General features: G+C 45.3%; 1 long non-coding RNA gene across 1 annotated transcript; it reads left to right on the top strand.

Annotated features, from left to right (window-relative positions):
- The first annotated feature begins 15,976 nt into the window (after positions 1-15,976).
- LOC120842956 lies at positions 15,977-18,528 on the top strand. Its single transcript, XR_005716059.1, has 3 exons — positions 15,977-16,025; positions 16,903-16,987; positions 18,490-18,528. It is a non-coding gene; the product is annotated as an uncharacterized LOC120842956 (long non-coding RNA).
- Positions 18,529-19,330: the final 802 nt, after the last annotated feature.

Here is a 19,330-nt window from a genome sequence, read left to right as displayed (position 1 = left end):
ACCACGTTTTCATACGTGCCTCCCTGTGATTTTTGATTGGTGATATGCCTTCCCTGTACAACGGGTAGCTGCCATCTCCCCACCTCCTCCACCTCCTCCTCGCTCCACCTCCCCTCATTCTTCTTCTTCCTCCCACCTCCTCTCTTACTCCTCTCCCCTATTCTCTCATCTTCACCCTCCTCCTCCCCTCCTCCTCCCCTCTCACCTCTTGCCCTAATCTGCTCCCTCCTCCTCGTCCTTTCCTTTGCTTTCCCCTGGTCTCTCCTCGTTCTCCTCCTCTTCTGAGCGTCGTGACGTCAGTCGCGATCCTCGTGACGTCACACGTGACGTCACGTTTGACGTCGTTATGAATCACGTCCCATAATGAAACGCGCGGTTACGCCGACGGCGACGGCGATGGCAACGCCAAAGGACCTTCGTGACATTACTCGTGACCCTAGTTACACTCATGACGTCGCTCGTGTTCCTCGTGACGTCACACATGACGTCACGTTGTACGTCATTATGAGAAATGCCCAATAATGCAATGCGCGTTTACGCCGACGGCGACGGCGACGCCGCTCAAGCCGTAAACAGGCGCATAAAGGTGCACTGCAAAACGAAAATCTGCGCCCTAATTACGCGTCACACGTTAAGAAACAACAATTCGGCCATCAAAACGCCGCGCTATAATTGAAAAAGCGTGTTCTTACACGCTTTCAGTGACGCGCCGCTGTTGACGCGAACTACTTTTACGATGGTACCAGGGCGTAGACACATCGTTTTTGCTTCCCCAGAATGCACATCGTACTCGATTACGTAAAAGCGAGGCGCAGCGACGACGCTGTTAGCGCAAACCCGCCAACCACCGGGATGGAACGATTCGCTCTTCGAAGGCAACAGTGTGCGGACCGTAGGAGGAGTTCGAGGAAAGCTGCTGTGACTGTATTCGTGACCGCCGGGGACCGGCAGAACAAACAGGCTCTCCGAAGACAACAAGTTGCAGTCCGTTGCAAGGTTGGAATTCCCATCCTTTGCTGAGTCGGAACTGCCGAGCTAAAAAATGTTACGGATTTCATCCAGGATCACATTAGAGTCCGCGGCGATTTCGGTGACATTTTTAGAGCGCAGTTCTTAGGCGCCCGTTTCCGGGTTGAGCAGCAATACCGTCGTCGTAACCGCGTATTTAGCATTATGGGACGTTTCTTCGCTAAAGTTTGCACGGAAATTTTCCCGCTAAATTTAGCGGAGAAATTGACATAGATTGACCTCAACAACAATTTAGCTTCTCCGCTAATTTTAGCAGAAAAAAGGACATCGCGACTTCGCGTCAAGGCACCTACTAATAAATTCAGCGGCAGGAGAAGGAGGAGAGAATGAGGTGAGGGTACGAAGGAGAAGAAGAGGCATATCTTCCCCATCGTACCCTACCCTCCGACTCCGTAAGTGCTGCGCTCTAGTTTCGCATTACACAGATTTGTAAACCTCTCATTTGTTCTCTTCTTCATTGCACAGTTTAGGTAAATATTTTTTACTCGCCCGAAACATTATAACTTCTATAAAGTTTTGTTTACACTGTCCCTGTGGAGATGTTAGGTACCTAAGCCCTTAATGACTACCAGTAGTTGCTTTTTCTTTTAGAGCGCAGCTCTTAGGGGCCCGTTTCCGGCTTGAGCGGCGTCGCCCTCGCCGTCGGCGTAACCGCGAGGTCACGTGGCCTCCCAGGTCACGTGACCCCCCCTCCCCGAGGTTCCGTGACCCCCTGAGGTCACGTGACCCTGAGGTCATGCGACCCCCTCTCCCCCTCCTCGGAATCACGTGACAACCTGAGATCACGTGACCCACCTGAGGTCACGTCACCCCCTGATGTCACGTGACCCCCTCCCTCGACGTCACGTGACCCCCCTGATGTAACACGACCCCCATTGAGGTCACGTGACCTCAAGGAGTCACCCATCCCTCAGTACGCTTCCATCCTCCTCCTCAAGAGCTGCGCCCTAACCGGCGTTACAGGGAATTGTAAACGGCTTTCATTTTTTTGTTTTAATTCATTGACTGTGCCTTGTGCCTGCGTGTTGTACGTGGTCGCCTTCATTTCCCTTCGGTTTGCGCCCTGGAAAATGTAATATACCTTCAGGCTCGAGCTTACGAAAACCATAGTTAAAACACTCAAAAGATTAGCAAGCTATATACTGCGTTGACCGTTAAGCTGAGACTGCAGCCAAAGCTACAAGTGCGAGCTAGCCTGCGCTACTGACTTTGAGACATTCACTTCTAGCGCGAGCGCTCGTTCTATGGAAGAACGCTTCCAAGCATTGACCTCGAGCTCTTGTGACTTTGCTATTGGCTGCAGTCTCAGCTTAAGCGTAAGGACAGAGCGGCAGTGAGAGGGACAAGAAGGATATTCAGTTGACCGGCTTTAGCGCTAGCTTCGTGCCTTCTGCAACGCTTCATTGTCAAGAGGTCCTCGAGCGCGAGCGCAGCTACACCACGGGGGATATCATGAAGCTTGTGCCCAAAAAAGGCCAGGTGTTCAAAAAACACACCCTGCCATTCCCATCCTTAGTGCCTGTGGGCTACCATCGGGATGCCGGCGCCAAGGCAATGAGTACGAAAAGGCGCTTTTGACAGAACACCGCAAGGTGTGCCAGAGAGATGAACTAACGCACATCTGGATGAAGCTAGGTACCAATAAGACGTAACGGGAAGTGGAGTTAGGCTAAGTAATTGGTCATGTCAAAGTGAGAAAAAAAAAAACGGCTCAAAAGACCGAAGATAATTGGAAGGACTACACAAACACAGCGCTGTATTTGTGTACTCCTTCCACTGGTTTACTATTGGCTTTACTGGTTTACTATTGGTTTACTCTCTCTGGCACCGTTTTTTTTCTTTTCACTTTGAAACTAAAACATCGCAGTGTAGACGAAATAATCTATGAAAAGTCAATCGACGAAGTGATTGCTACGGGTTCCGGGAGCGTCATGCGTATGAGGATGTGAAGTTTAAAGAAGTGGTTGACGTACACATGTGCCAGTGTAACCAATGCTTTAACCAAAGATGCGCTCTCGGCTTTCTTCTTTTGTTAATAGATCGCAGTCTAAAGAGCTCAACACCAAAGCACAAAAGAAAGCAACGTGCGGGGGCAGACTGTAGGCAGTTCGTCCACTTAATTGTTGATGCTGCCACAAAGTTATAATATAAAACATATAGCGTTCATTCCTTCTATTAATCAGAAAAGGCAATAGTAAAATGTCGTTGTAAGATAGTAATGGGAGAACTGCAAGATTTCTGTATAGAAAGAGCAAATGTTTCTACATTTATTTTTGGGAAGTATATGAGCAAATCAACTTAAATTAACCTATAACGAGTAGACATATCACCAACTAACTTTAACAGAATCGATTAATGACGGTAATGAAGTATAAGTTAGGCTGAGTAATTTAAAAGTAATTCATTACACTTTCCAAGTAGCAAGCATAATTTGGGAAACACCATACTCACTTATTTTTTAAGTCTTGATAGCATTTCTTCCCGAAGCCAAGACGGGAGACGGGTGTATCCAGTAACGAAGAGTGTCCAAACGCAAAACATAAATGTGTGCGTGCTAAAGAGGGGGCATGGATACCGTAAACTTCCGTGCTCAGGAATCGAGGTTCCGACGAATATGCATATTTCTTTTTCCGCTGCACTAACTGAAGTCAGGTCCTCTGAAAAAAAAAAAGTAGGTTTTTAAAAAACAAGAGATCTTGGCAAATCTTTAGATGTCGATGATGAAGGTTAGTTGTTTGAAGTTGATGTACCAAGTTATGAAGAATAGCTCGGGGTGCCGGATTTGCGTTGGATGACTGGGCCGCTATGAACCCCACGGTCGAACCGTGGACACCGAGTTGGAGGTTTGCAAAACCAGTCAAAATATCTGGGCTTGCTGAACGAAAAACAAGCAACCCGGTATGCTGGGCATAATCGCGTCGGGTGCCGGCGGTTACCAAAAAAACGGCAGCATTTCCTGCCGAGAGCTGGATGAAGTTGAGCCTAAGATTGCGATGAAAAGCTCGCTCTAAATGAGCAGAGTCTCCTGGGCAAGGACGCTCAGATATGTAAGTGACAATGATGCCAATAAAAGAATGCCTCGTAGCCGTCCGTTGACGACGATGGCTGACAAAAGCCGGAGAGGGACAAATGGGACTGACTTTCGCGACATGCCCCAGTTTCCCACATAAAAGAAAAGTTCCACTGGAGGTGCGGCTGTGCACTTGCAGAAGGAATGAGCGGCCATGGAACAAACATGACTCATCCTTGCGTCGAAAAGCGCATACCCCCAGCGGAATGTTACGAGGCGTAATACGCTCGAACGCACGTGTCTGAATCCTTGACTCATGAGGGAGCGAGATTAAAATAGAATGTGAGGGCCAGTGCTTTTTCGTAAGGGCGAGAAACAGCCCGGATGCCGCCGCTTGCCATATTGACATTGACTTTTCGAAAAGCGGCCATCTTGGTTTTTCGAACGAGCACTCTTCGAATGGCTTCAACGGCCTGAGGTACCTCGGAGCGTAAAGAACTAAACGGAAATCGGCATTACCGATCGCACTCCTGAGAAGCCTGTTGGAACTGTTCCAGTAGAAACACAACGAGCTCGAGACCTGGCAAGCCAGCACACGCAGACTTTCGGATAGCCCAATCCAGTACCACCGATTATCGTATACCGGCCAGATAAACTTCCGCTAAACAATGCCGAGATAATCACCGAAATCACAAAAGGCGGCGAGGTGTCTTATAACAACGAGGTACTCCTAGACACTTTCTCCCAGAGTGTGGGTGCAAATGAGAAATTGTCTACTCTCGAGGAGAGCATAAGCTTTAGTGGCAAAACGCCAATAAAACGATGCTGCGAGTTTATTCGCAACTTTCCCGGCCTATAGGGGGCGCGACGGCGCCTATCACAATGCACTCTTAAAAAGAAAAAGGGTATTGTAGTACCCTCCATAAGGGGGTAACCGACTTGCCCACAGGGCAACCCCTTTTGGAGGTAACGTTACCGCCTGCAACGAGGGTGCAAACTTACCTCCTGGGTTAGGGTGCAAACTTACCTCCTGGGTTAGGGTGCAACATTAACTCCTTTTGGAGGTAACCCTAGTTCCTTTTGGTGTTAAAAGTGCATCCTTTCAGGGTCAGCCTTTGCCTCCTTTAGGGGGTAATTTCAACCCTTTTGAGAGGTAAGACGACGTAATTGAGGGCGCTGCTTCTACCTCCTTTTAGAGGGAACTATCATCGTCTTTGGGGTTAAATGTACACGATGAGGAAAACTGCTCAGAAAACGCGGACTACCAGCGACAAACACGACAGGACAGTGCTGTCCTCTCGTGCTTGTTCTTCGTAGTCCGCGCTTTCTGAGCTGTTTTTCCAATCATGTGTAACAGCAACCAACTAGCCCAGTTCACCCCCTAATACAGGTTAAATGTACACCTGATGCAATCACTTTTGCTCCCTAAAAAAAGGTACTCTGGCCCTTTGTGGGTGTGATAGTACATGTTTCAATGGTGGGCCTTATAATAGATGAAGACGGCCTAGTTCTGAAAGTAAATGGCAATGTTTTATTGTGGCTGTCACAAACAAAATGGCATAAAAATCAATGGCATGGCTAGACATCTTATAAACGTTGTAAGATGAAACCACTAAGCGCAATAAAGGCATCTGGAACAACACTTTCGGGGCTCTAGTTCGCGACAGTCAATAAAATTTCACAAAAAGTACATAAACAATCAGTGTCTACCCGGAAACTAACAGTGAATGCTTGGAACACTGCTTGGAATAGCGAAGCTGAACCAAATGACTGCGTCTTGTACAAAACAGAATCAAAATGAGCGCACTGTGATATAAAATATTCTTTATCACACATATTGCAAACAGCAATACAAACCAATACACGACTAGCAATGACTAGTGCGTTGCAACTCAAGGAGAGCTGTACACTATGCCCGTCCTATTCACAGTGGTGGAATGAACGCTGGAGTAGAGGAAAGCAGACTCCGGGATTTGCTCTTCGAATGTGGAAAGAGAAAGGGCTCGAATCTCCTGCTGCTAATGAGCTGGATTTAAACCTTGCAATCAGTGTGAACATGGAACCACAACCCTCGAATGCTTTCAGGCACCAAGTATGAAGTAGACTGAAATAAATTAAGTATGCCAATGCTGCACAAAGCAAAAAGCTGTGAGTTCGGAAACAACAAAAATGTGACTCTAAAGCAATATCATCGACCTTTTGTAACTCTCAGAATCAACCATCCTGCCTTATGTCAGACGAAAAAAAAGCATTAAACAAGTGACATAAAAAACTTCTAAACCTGCATAAAAAGGCATTAAAAAAAGAAAATAATTTTGGCATTTCGTTAGGTTCGAAAGCAATGCGTTGTACGTGACTCCACATTTGAGTGCTTCAGATCAATTAAATACTCTAGTGCATTGAATCTGCGCCTGAACTGGTTATGGTACTCGTAGTCAAAAATGAAGTAGAGGCAGAATGCAACCAGGACTGCCTCAGTAGGGGACGCGGCTTCGAGGTCTCCCTCCACTGCCACATCGCTGGGCGCCTCAGAATTACTGAGGCTTGAGCTGACAGCCACCGGGTAGATTGCACTGCCTGCCTGGAACCAAAAAAATGTGGAAATTAGGTGATGTAAAGTTGAAACGTATCATTCCTAATTTAAAGAAACTGTGAAGAAATATTCGATTTTTCTAGGACGCATTTGGAGCATTTGATGGGCCACTGATTCCAGTATTACAAAGCATCAACCATACTTACCAGACGTGACTAGTTTAACTGTTGACTAAGCACCACTGACTAAAATTATCACATGGGGGTGGTAATCGCAGATTAGTAAGCACTTTGTATTCGCCGGTCATGTTCAAATTTGTAATCCGATTTATTTAGAAAAGCTAACAAATCTTAGTCAAAGGGGTACAACTACTGTAGCAGGTTAGTATATACAAGTGCTGATTGTTGGGCGAGTTGGTATTGTATGTGAAAAAGACCTGAGTGCGCATTAAGACAAGGACAAAGGAAGAACATACACCACAGAGCGCTACACCAGATTAGCTACTGAGCACCACAGCAGACCCCCATGACCGCCAAGCCTAACTGCCGAACTTCGGCAAATATGCAAATATTTTTGCTGAAGTGCTCTGCCAGATTAAAATTGAATGTATGTTTTATTTAGACATGAGAGGAACAGCACACAAGGAAGAAAACACAAAAAAGAACACCGAAAAAGACACAGTCAAGCGCCTTGTGTGTCTTACTCTGATTTATTTACTCGAAGTGTACCCTCAATTTTCTCTCGGAAATGAACAAACAAAACACACACAAAATAAACAAAAAGATCAAGAGCCCCATTTCTAGTGCACAAATGGGAACACGAAAATCAAAGTAAAATATCGAACTACGCTTGCCTGCAGTAAACAGTATTAAGAACTGTCGCGAGATTTGTCCAAGGTAGCAGGCATCCAATAACCTCAACGAATTCACCCTGCAATTAACGTTGCCGCAGGACGAAAGAAATATATTCAATCAACTTCAAATAATGCAAACTTGAGCCATCCCTAGTGAAAAATACACCAGCTCGAGGGCTGGTGTGACTTGATGTTACACCAGACTTTTTCACAGACGTGATTTGGGACATTTTCTGGTGTGACACCAGAAACCTGGTGTTCTGTTGTGACACCAGAAATCTGATGTGTGGGTATGACACCAGAAATCTGGTGTTCTGATGTTGCACCAGAAATCTGGTGTTCTGGCGGGACATCAGGTTTTGTTGTAATATGATACCAGACCACCTGTTAACTGGGTGTTGCTTTACTCACAAAAAAAAGCGTACAATGATAAGTTTGACAACAATGCTGCTGCCATAATTACTTTATTCAAAAAAGCAAAAAAGCACAACAGTAAAGCTTCTGAAGCTTTACTGTTGTAGGGAGTTGGCCGTGATCAGCTGGAGTTTGTCCGGAGTCACTGCCCTGCGTCGAAGAACCGGACGCCCTGTCGTTCCGAAATTCTTGGCCTTTCAGCTTGCGGTTGACTCGTGTCTTAGTTATGCTGATCCGTTCCGCGTACCCCTCCGCACCAGAAATTTCCTCTTCTAAGGCATCATATTCGAGAGATAGCTCGATTTCCTTGTCCAGCTCTTTCAGGGAAGTCTCCTTAAGTAGAAGAATATCAATTGTTTCTTCGAGCTCACCGATGTCGGTTGGATCCGTGGCCAGCAGACGCCAATCTCGTTGATGATCTTTGTAGTGGCGGCTCGCAGGGTAATCCTCTTTCGCATCAGGCGGTCGACGCCCCCCTTGCTCGTAGTAGGCATTTCGTCCCCAAAAACTGTAATAATTACTAGGTTCCTTTGCTGCTTTGCTACCAAACAAAGCTCGTCGGAAGTAAGGAAAGCGCACCAACACATCTTTTCGGCTTCGACTCACAAAGAAGACTTCTTTACTTCCTCAAACTTAAACAAGAACACCGGCGGAAAGGGAAAGAGAAACCCTCGAAGAGGCGAGCAGGCGAGCGCCCCAAGCTGCTCAAGGCTGCCCGGGAAAGTGCTCGGGACGAGGGGGACACTTCTTGAGCACAAAGGAGCCCGCCGCGGGATCTCCGGCGACCACCAAGACGGGAGGAAACAAGGCGCCCCGTCGGGGGACGGAGCGGCCGTCAAACGAATAGAAAACACGCGCGCGGACCGGGGGGAGAAGTCACCAAAAACACAACTCTGGTGTCACATCAAACTGCGTGGTGTGCACACGAGGCTGCCTGGTCGGCGCATGAGTCCTTGTGGTGTGACACCAGACTGTCTTGGTGTACCCATCAGGCTGATGTGCGGGTACACCAGCATTTCTGTTGGGCGCACCAGGCTGTTGTGCTCGATACATCAGCATCGCTGGTGGGCACACCAGATATTCTGGTTGCACATCAGGATTCTCTGGTGTCACACTAGGATTGCCTGGTGTATTTTTCATTAGGGATACCTAACTCGCCTACTGAAAAATTAGACTTTTAAAAAAGCCTAATCACACGCAAAAAAGAAAAAGTCAAGGCGACACTATAATTGCTAGTCTCTCTGCCGGCAATAACTTAATGACCTTATTCCGTAATATTCTAGTTTTAATGTTTGCGAAGCGCACCAATAATTTCTAATTGCCGAATGTCGAACTTCGGCAAATATGTAAACATTTTCGCCGAAGTGATTTGCCAGATTAAAATTCAATCTATGTTTTATTTAGACATGAGAAGAACAGCACACAAGGACGAAAACGCAAAAAAAAGAGCATCGAAAAAGACGCACTCAAGCGCCTTGTGTGTCTTACCCTAATTCATTTTCTCGAAGTATACACTCAATTTTCTCTCGGAAATGAACAAACAGCACACACACAAAATAAACATAAAGACCAAGTGCCCCATTTCAAGTGCACAAATGGGAACAAGAAAATCAAAATAATATATCGAACTACGCTTACCTGCAGTAAACAATGTTAAAAAACTGTCACGAGATGAGTCCAAGCTAGCAGGCATCCAGTACCCTCAACAAAATCACCCTACAACGTTGCCGCAGGGCGAAAGAAATATATTCAATCTACTTCAAATAATGCAAACGAGTTATATCTAACGCCTACTGAATGATCAGTTTTAGAAATGCCTGATCCCACGCAAAGAAAATGAAAAGACAATATAATTGCTAGTGTCGCTGCCGGTAACACCTTCATGACCTCATTCCGTAACATACTACTATTGATGTTTGTGAAGCGCACGAATAATTAGCTCAGACATTTATATTCGGTATTTCAAGGTGACCTGACATTTTGCCAAACTATTTATTAAACCTCGTTAAATTAAAAACAAACAAACAAAAGCGTTGCTATTAAAAATCAGTATTCAACACTCATTTTAACAAATATCAACGACGATGAGAATTAATCGCGCCGGTTGGCCGGTGCCGCCAATGAATGCCAAAAAAAAGACACCAACCACCTTATGAGATTTTCAGATCCTCAATTTAACGTCCGACGTGACACACCAACGGCCCAAAAGAGAGAAAGCCTCCTACCCCCTCACGCCTTAAACCTAGGCGACCCCCGACTCAAAAGGCGTCTTGCCGCCCGGCCACTCGGCTCGCCGAACCGCCGCTCTCCCCCTTCTTCCACCCGCACACACATACACCGGGAAAAGCTGCTGGTTACGCCACAGGTTAGCGTGTGTCAACCTTCTAAATATGCGCTAGTGCAAGCGACAGTCATTCCTCTTCTTGCTCTCTATGAATTTCGATGGTCTAAACCATGTCTGCATTCGCGCCACACACTAATTTTATCGAACGCTCGACGTCTTCAAACGTGCCAACATGTCCGCCAAGCCTTTGTCTAAGGAAGACGGAGGTCGCCTTCCCGGGCGGTCATAACCGACGCCAACTGTCGCCCGCGCCAGAATGATTTCCTTACCTGCGTACGGTGCACACGACTTGGATCTTCGACTGAAGTCAATGCAGCGCTCTCAGTGACCTCGTAAGGAGAGATTGAGCCGAACAGAACAATAAAGAACTTTCCTGCGCTGGGACGCCTCCGTCGAACGTTCGAGAAGAAAGACCGTTATGCCGTTATGACCGCGAACGTCGGCGGGGAAGGCGCCGACGCTCCCGGTCGGCCGTGCGGGAGCTCTCCCACGCATGCGCGAAGAATGACGTGTCATACGAGGAGACCAATTAGCAAATTCGTTTGCGCCTTTCCACAGCCAATCGCAGCGCACAGGCTTTGGCAGTGCTCAAACAAGTGCACCCTCTGGGAGGTAATATTTACCTCCTTGGTGCCCCTTCGAGGCGAACTTCACCTTGTAGCACAGCATTCCTAGTGTCTGCTGCGCCTGAGGAGGTAACAAGCGGAGCGCTTCCCCCCTGGCCGGGAGGAGGGTGGTAAAGGGGGTCTCTTACCTCCTTTTTGTCCCCTTTGTTCTAAGAGTGTGGTTGTCATCTGGATGATCCTCCTGGAACAGCAGTACGAGGCGGGGTCTTCGACGCGTAAGAAATTATAGTTTTGATTCATGCGAGCAGTGTTGGAGCCTTACTTTATTTTTTCACGCCGGGAAGGTGTAGGCAAGCACCTATAATGTGAAGCCGATCATCAAGCAGCTAAGGAGTGTCATTCTCACACCGCCGTACCACCATCGCTGAAAGCTGCGAATAGAATACAAAGACAGCCAAAGTCTCGGCAATATCCTTCAAAAAATATAGTTGAAGCCATATATGTTATCCGAAATTCACAGCGCTATCTATAGTGGGGCGCCGAAGGAGATGCAACGTCTTACCATTTGTCTTCGGCGCTGGCAAGGACCTGGGCGCGAAAGCGTAATTGTGAAGAATCCTTCGCTCGCACAAGCACTCGAGCGGAGAAAGCGCTTTCGAACAATAGGTGCCCGCGCCCACGCCTTTGCCGGCACTCAAACCCAGATTTCGCGCTGAACTGTACATCTGCCATGATGGTTGCGGCGAGAAACCAGCGACCGGCGAGGCGACGAGCACGTACGTGCAAGAAGAGCGTAAAACAATACTAACCCTTAGCTCGCAGGTGTGAGTGAGCATTGATGACGGTGAGCAGTAGGCCTCGATTGTTACCGACAACGCTACGAAATTGACAAACCGCAATGGAATTTTGACTCAAAGAAGATGGTAGCGCACAAAGTGTTACCGGCCGTTTGAACAGTTTCCCATTTGGTGTTTTCGCTCAACTTCCCAGCCAAGCAAGGACTACAGTAGTGTGCAATTTAGTTCTTATAGAAGAATCGTCAACTCCTACAAAAAACTAAATAATTGAAAAATGTTTTTCAACTTGAACTAGACTGCGCAGGGGCAACGGGCGTAGAAGTAAATGCGGAGGGGTCGGAAAAGAAGTCGTCGACATTTCAAGAATCGTAATAACATGCATAACGTAACAACAGCGCACGACAAAACAGCACGAGACAAAGAACACAGTAAAAACATCAAGCGTCAAAACAGTATGCATCAAAAGAGCACGCGATACTAGAGCACGGCGTCAAAACAGCACGTGGAAAAAACGCACACCAACGAAGCAGCACCCATGTAAATGCATGTCCTTTTCGTCTGCAGGACGCATTATTAGCTGTATTCGCCTATAGTAAGTACTTGCTAATCACGTGCACAGCAGATAACGTTTATTGCAAATACTTTTTATCTACGTTTATGGCACTTCGTATTACCTGCGCCATTACCTTTATTACCTACCTATAATTTTGCTTGCATGTTTATTAAAATAAAACCCACCTCAAGCAAGTCATCCGAGATATATGATGTCCTTCTAATGACTGAACGGTTGTTATTCCGTTAAAACTTTATATTGATGCAAATCCGGCACTTTCTTTAGTGAAATAATGAACGAAGTTAACATTTGACGGGTTTAGTGGAGCTGCTTAAAGGGGCACTGACAGGTCAAAATAATATTTTTTTTTTATTATCTGAAACGATTAAAAACCGTGTTTACACATTACCCTCAGAATTTGAAGCCTGGGGACTCAGTATTTGTGAAGTAAAAAAAAACAAAATCCAAAAGCCGATTTTGAAGTTCCCGCGCTCTACGGGCCAGAGGAGTGACGTCAAAAATCGAGGCGACCTGTGACTCGAGTTTTTCTCCTGCCTCCAAAACCGCCCCAACCGGAAGTGGCGTTGCCCCCGGGATCCGCGCATCGCGCATCCTCCTTCTCCCTTCTCCGTGCGTGTCGCCTTTCGCTGCAAGCAGACGACGCTGTACTTTCGAGTTCGAAGTTTCAGGGATCTCAAATTCTTTGAGATCCCAAATTGTTCCAAAGTTTGTGAGGTTGAACAGGACGCGTAGTGGACTCGTGTCGGCGACGTGAGGGACCATGTCGCGCCGGTGCTGCGTGAAAGGATGCCCCGGCGGAATCGCAACCGAAAGCACGCTGCTGCACAGGTTCCCAAAATCTGCGCCAGAGAAGGCGGCCTGGCTAGCTGCAATTCCTGAACAACTTCTCGAAGGCTTTGGATCTAATTCCTTTATTTGTTCCCGACACTTTGTCGACGAAGATTATGAGGTCAGTCCAAGCGTATCTAGAGCGTTGGGGGTTAAAATGGTACCTCGGTTGAGGCGTAGTGTTGTACCGACGAACTTCCCGCAGCAGGTCACACCACGCCAAGCAAAGCGCCCAAGACTAGAGGTAAGTCTACCAAATATATCTCATTAAATGCAACTTGGACTTAAACACAATCTCGATGAACGCCAGCCGACATTGGTGCGCGGCATGAATTAATATTTGCCTGCTCTTTGCTCGCCACTCGAACATCGGCTCGTCCCAGCCGCTGGGACGGGCCAACAAATTTGCACCTCGTTAACGGAGCACACTACGTGGACGTTTAAATTTGTAGCTAAAGCCGGAAGGTTGGGTATATTTATTTGCCAATTATATCCCGTTTTTTTTATATTCTTACAGATTAGTTTTAGAAAAAAGCCATGAAAGCTACACTTATGCTGTTTGCGGGAGTGAGTTAATACGCCCAGGGGGACATTATGTGGGTGGCTAATCGTTGCTATAAGTCGGCTAATTAATTAAAATTCACTAATTAATTTTTTTATTAGTGAGGATAGACATATGGTTCCAATTAGAAACATGCCGAGCGTCGTCCAAAACCCCTAAATCAGTAATTTTTAGAAAGACTGAGCGCGTGAGAAGAGGAGTGTTGCGTTGAAGTTACCACTCGTTGAGCAGACAATATGTTTTTGAATAAATTTCAAAAACATATTTTGTGATAACAAACGGGTCGATGACGTGCTTATGACTACGGGGGGGAGGGAGGGAGGAAGGAGGAGGAGGAGGAGGAGGAGGAGGAGGAGGAGGAGGGAGGGAGGGAGGGAGGGAGGGAGGGAGGGGAAGGAAGGGGAAGGAGGGAGTATTTATTCATTAACATGTGTAAGTATTCATACTGCACTGAAGCCAATTAGCAGAAAATACCATTTTGATGACCAAGGCGTTGGGTACATGTTTGACCGCTAAAAGGTGATGTAATAAAAAAAGATAGAAAAAAGGGCACTTTTTTATATATATTTTTTTTAATAATGTAGTTTTAAATTATTGCATTGGATAAAATTCAGAGATGGAATTTCGAATTTAATGTAAAATACAACGCAATTTCAAGTTAACCAAAAGTGCTACCATTCGGTACTACAAAAATAAAGTGTTGAGTAAGCTGTGGGTATGATGCATCATGTGGTCTGAGGCCTCGAATTAGTCATGAGAATATCTGAATTTTGACATTTGTCACTTTATTTTGGCTATGTGTAAAAAAACTGCCGTATAAATGCAAAAATAGGTAGTGGATACCATACAGAAAAAAAAGAATGCCAGATTTTTCAGGTGTTTGTAATTTATGCTCACCAAAAACTATCTACCCTGTCCATGGTAAACGCTACACTAACACGAAATAAAATAACTTCAACATTTTGGGTGCAGATTTTGTGAAGCATAATATATGCTTTGTGAATTATGAAAGGTCACTTGTGACCCGGGATGTACAAAGTGCATCGCAAAGATGTACTGGACAACTGTTGTATAGTACCCGAAGTGCACAGAATGATAATTTCATTACTTTCAGGAATCTCCGGGTGACAGCGCTGCTCCAGGACTAGCTACTCCCGACCAGTCAGCAAGCTTGGCAGCTGGGCCAACTCATGTGAGTTCACACCAAATCACCATGACATCTTATACTTGACATAAAGCAGCAGGAAAAATTATTAAAAATTAAAAGCCGTACTCTGAGATAAACTAAAATTACTTAGAACAGAATGTTTAGGTTAGACTGGTGACAGGCGATAGGTCCATTCCCAGTGTAGGAGCCAGAAAAAGAGGGGATGTCATCCAGAGACTTCATAGGATTCAAGGTGCGGGGCGACAGGCACCCCCCCCCCCCCCCCTTCCCCGAGGGCAGTTTCACATGAGTGGACCCCCCGGTGACATGAAAGAATGGGAGAATAGTATTCTTACAAATTCACCCCCCCCCCCCCCCCCCGCCCCGCCCCGGAAACAAAGAAACAAAGTCCTGGATCCGTCCCTGGTCTTTTCTCCATCGTTATGCGATGGGTCAACAATACACATGCACATGCCTGAACAGGACACACGCCACCAGCAAACACAGGGAAAACAGGACCGCAGCCCAAAGAAGAAAACAAATAAAAAATTCCAAGGACTCGCGTGGCAGAGTGCACCCACGAGCAGAGCCATGGGGGTGCTCCCCTCCCCACTACTTGGCGAAATTCTGCTTATGTACCACCCCAAAAATCACTTTTCCAGAGAAAAACCTTGGCGGAAGCTAACAATCCATAAAGGTACAAACAGATGTCAGGGTTATCACTCACATGACAGAGCATTTCCCACATTCAATTGTCCCCGATGACAACCCAAAAGACTGAAGAGCGACAGATAAAAAAATTTTTGTGGTTCCTAACCAGACTGAAAAATTCACACCTCTTTCCCACCCAAAAAACAGTACCTCGTCACTTTGGGGTGGGGCGGAAAGGTGTGCTAAAGATTAAAAGATTGAACCAACGGCTGCGGACAGTGCAGTCAGTGCCAACAAACAAAAAATAAATATCACCTAAATTCGTGACAATTGTGGACCATAAATTATCCTGTGCATGACCTATCAATTTAGAGAGCCACAAGCACTGTTTCTAAGAAGCACGTTGTTGCACATCGAGTAATGAATTTTTCTGTGTTCGTGTAAATCAGGTGTAATGCAGCTAATATCCTTTTTTTAGTAGGTAAGCCATATATCTTGAGGAGCCTAGAGGTGCAACTGCAACAACTTATAGTTGATTTTTCCCTACCTCCTACCTTTAATTTGTAGAGGAATAAAGAAATTTAACCTGAAATAAAGAAATCTAAATTTTTTATGTCCCGTTGTTTGGATTCTAAACATTGAGATATTTCATACTTCCAGGAATGTCGGGGTGAGGAGATACCATCTCCAAATACTACTTCAAAGGATATCCACTTGGTAAGTTGTGCCTCCACATTCAACACCTGCTGTCTTCCACTACAAGACGAAAGAATGATGAGGTTATTGAAATAGCATCATCATCTGTTCCAGAGGTGCGCTAACTGTTTGGGACTGCGACCCCAAAACCTGGGCCAAACACGCTTATTAAAGAGCACAGCCTGGTTTCGTTGACTTTAAACTCGGCTTTACCAGCCACTGTTCTTAGGGGACTGTTATTTCTGTGCTAGCTTTATGCATATTCATTTTTTTTTCAGGAACTCTCCAAGGCCGTGTGGCCTCGTACAATAGCCCGCGACCGTTTGAGGGGTCACAACACACACTTTGCACGTCTCTGATCTGTATAATGGATGCTGCAAAGGAAGCTCCCTCTTGAAAAGCGGGCAAAATGCTTGGGCCAGGCAAGGGACATAGTTTTAAAGTAGCTTACCAGACTGGAACTTTCAAAAGATTATTTCAATACATGTTGAAAAAAGAAAGAAACAGACTCAAGCATTTTCATTTAAAAGCAGCAGCTGACACCAAAAGAGTGAAGACATGTGTTCATATACTTGCCTATTGCATTCCTTTGTTCATTCTTTTTGAGTGACACTACTCATAACTATGTGTAGTCATTGTTGTTTGCAAATACCGACTTTACTTGTGTAAGTAACATACTCGCATAATTAATTTACCCGCCATGTAAGCATAAAAAAAGTCCCTTTTGTTATTCCTGCAAAGAATTTCTAATAAAAAATGTGACTGCAATCAAGTGGTTACTACAAGAACATGACTGAAGAGCTGCCAATATAAACATTGTTTTGTCCTGCAGTAAAAAATTGCTTTCTGTGAAAACTTTCTGTGCTTGAGCACAAGCTTTTTTTATCTTTGCATTTAGGTTGTTGTGGTGCCACGCACTGAGCTCCCTACAAGCAAGCCACCACTGGATTCCACAGCCAGAAGACAAATGGGAACTGTAAGAGGTAAGCCCGAGTGTCTTTCTGTTTGAACATAAACAAATTTAACAGAAGCCCCTCTGGTATGGTCAAAGCCAGGAAAATTAAGAAGTCATCAACAAAAGACCTCAAGTTCCACGGTCCCAACATTTCAAAAACCGAATTGACTTCTTCAGGTGTGACTATTTACAAATGTGAATGATTGCTTTCATATTTTGAATACTTCAAACATTACTAACTTTCTGGCACACCTATACTCTATCGAGCCAGCCATTCAGTTCACTGTGGAATGTGAAAAGGAGGACACCTTGCTGTTTCTGAATATATTTATAAAGCGACAAAGAGAATATCCGAGGTTTACACCATACACCTTTTCATCTTAGTAGTTCCCTGACTGGCGCATAGTGTACTGCCGCCATTAAATGGTTTCACTTCGGTCGGTTTTGGTTTTAGCGTACTCGTGGCTATTGTTCTGTGCTTTATTGCATACATTTAATTTTATAATATAAATATTATGTAGCAAAAGACAATCAAACATTGTCATAGCTGCATTGAGAACTCCTAACCTTTTGCTTTTTTGGAACACGTGGCTGTGTGCTTCCTTCAAAGTTGACAGACATGAACTGTCACAGCATTAGGAACAATGTTTTAGTGCTGTAGCCATTTATGCAAAAAGTTCCCTGTACAAAAAACCAAATTACCAAAACCATGCAGCTCTTCGGACGAATAAAAAAATAAGAGTATGGAAAACCTAAAAGCTTCCGCTATCACACAAATGTATGCTTATAACCGCCGGCATCCATTGAAACTTTTTTTCAGTTTGTTTAAAGGCCCGAAACATTGTGAACTCGCTGTAATTGTACCGTTGAAAGATTTAAAAGCACCAGATAAAAGGCCGATATAAACATCCACTATTTAGTGTCTCTGAGAGTTTCTCTTTTGATCATCAAAACTGCTTTCGTCTGCCTGGATAGCACAGCACAAACATTTAAGACTTTCCTGTGTCTTTTTTTCTGTCACCTTCATTTCGAACACGAGGCAAGCAAGCCACAATCATTGAGCAGACGTTGCTTTCATAACCAGTGAACTATACTGAGCCCTCGTGCTGGTCTTACCGTCAGCTTTCGATTCGACGACGTCAGAGCTAGCGCTAATCTTCAGCATCCCAACACACATATCCAGTGCGCCATGGCTGGATGTAAAGAGTGCGCCGTGGCTAGATGTTAAGACAACTCTAGATATTGTTAAGATGATGATGTCCACTAATTGGAAAGCAGACATAAGCATTTAAAAAAAAAGTTCACCAAAGAATGCCACCACAGCAGAAAAAAACAAACCTGTTGCTCCTCGCATATAAATAGCCTCCCCCCCCCTTAAAAAAAACAAAAAAAAAACAGGTCGGTTTTGAAACAAAGGGACCCTGAATCTTTAAGGCTTTGTTGGCGGGTGTTTTTATTTTTTTTATTTTTGTGTTTATGAGTATGCAAATTTTCTATGAGCAACTTACCCCAAAAAATTTATCATTCCAGCGACACAGACTGACATGCTGACAGAGTTCAAGGTTCTAGACAGCCGTGGCACTCAGACTGATTACACGCGGACATCTTCGCCTGCCGCACTGGAGATCTGTCCCTTTGACTTTGGACCAACATCACCTGTTCCATTTATCGATCCGGCATATCAGGTTCAGCCCACAGAGGAACCACAGCCTCAAGTGGAACCTGGGCCAGCCACACTGGCAGGGATTGACTGGTTGTTCTGTGGAACGGAACAAGACATGGAGGTAGAGCTGCCTTCAGAGATAAAACTGCCCTCGGAGCTACCTGGAGACGACTTCCCCACTGAAGGAGATTGCTGCCTTGAAGCCGACCCTGCCTTTGAGGATGGCCTCCCCTCAGAAGCAGACCCGCCCTCTGAAGGTTACCTTTTCTCTGAAGCCGACCCCCCTTCTGAAGCAGAGCCATACGATGCTGCAGATGACACATACTACCCCTCGGAAGAAGACAGCATTAACAGGTTCGCCTTGCTTGATATACTGCAATGAAGCTCTAAATAATTTATTCTAAGTTATGTAATTTGCAAATTTTATCATAACTGTTTGGTTTACTTCATACACTGTCTCAGCTATGGTGCTAATTGCTTTGGAATGCCACTTCCTGTGTTTCACAATCTGACCACCAAGCTGCACTAGTTTGCACAGCACATAACTCTAGTCCCCCCATTTTCCTGCCTCAGATATTTATCCATACATGGCTTTATTTGAAATCTCAAATAAAGAATCATTAGTTTTACAAGTAGTTTTAGCATGATGCACAAAGCATTCAACATTATATGTTCCTTCTTTTTTTAACTCTAAAGGTCTGCAGGCAA

This window comes from Ixodes scapularis, unplaced genomic scaffold (assembly GCF_016920785.2).
Source record: "Ixodes scapularis isolate PalLabHiFi unplaced genomic scaffold, ASM1692078v2 PGA_scaffold39__5_contigs__length_11793443, whole genome shotgun sequence".
Lineage (NCBI taxonomy): Eukaryota > Metazoa > Arthropoda > Arachnida > Ixodida > Ixodidae > Ixodes > Ixodes scapularis.
This window is presented reverse-complemented; position numbering and strand designations above follow the sequence as displayed.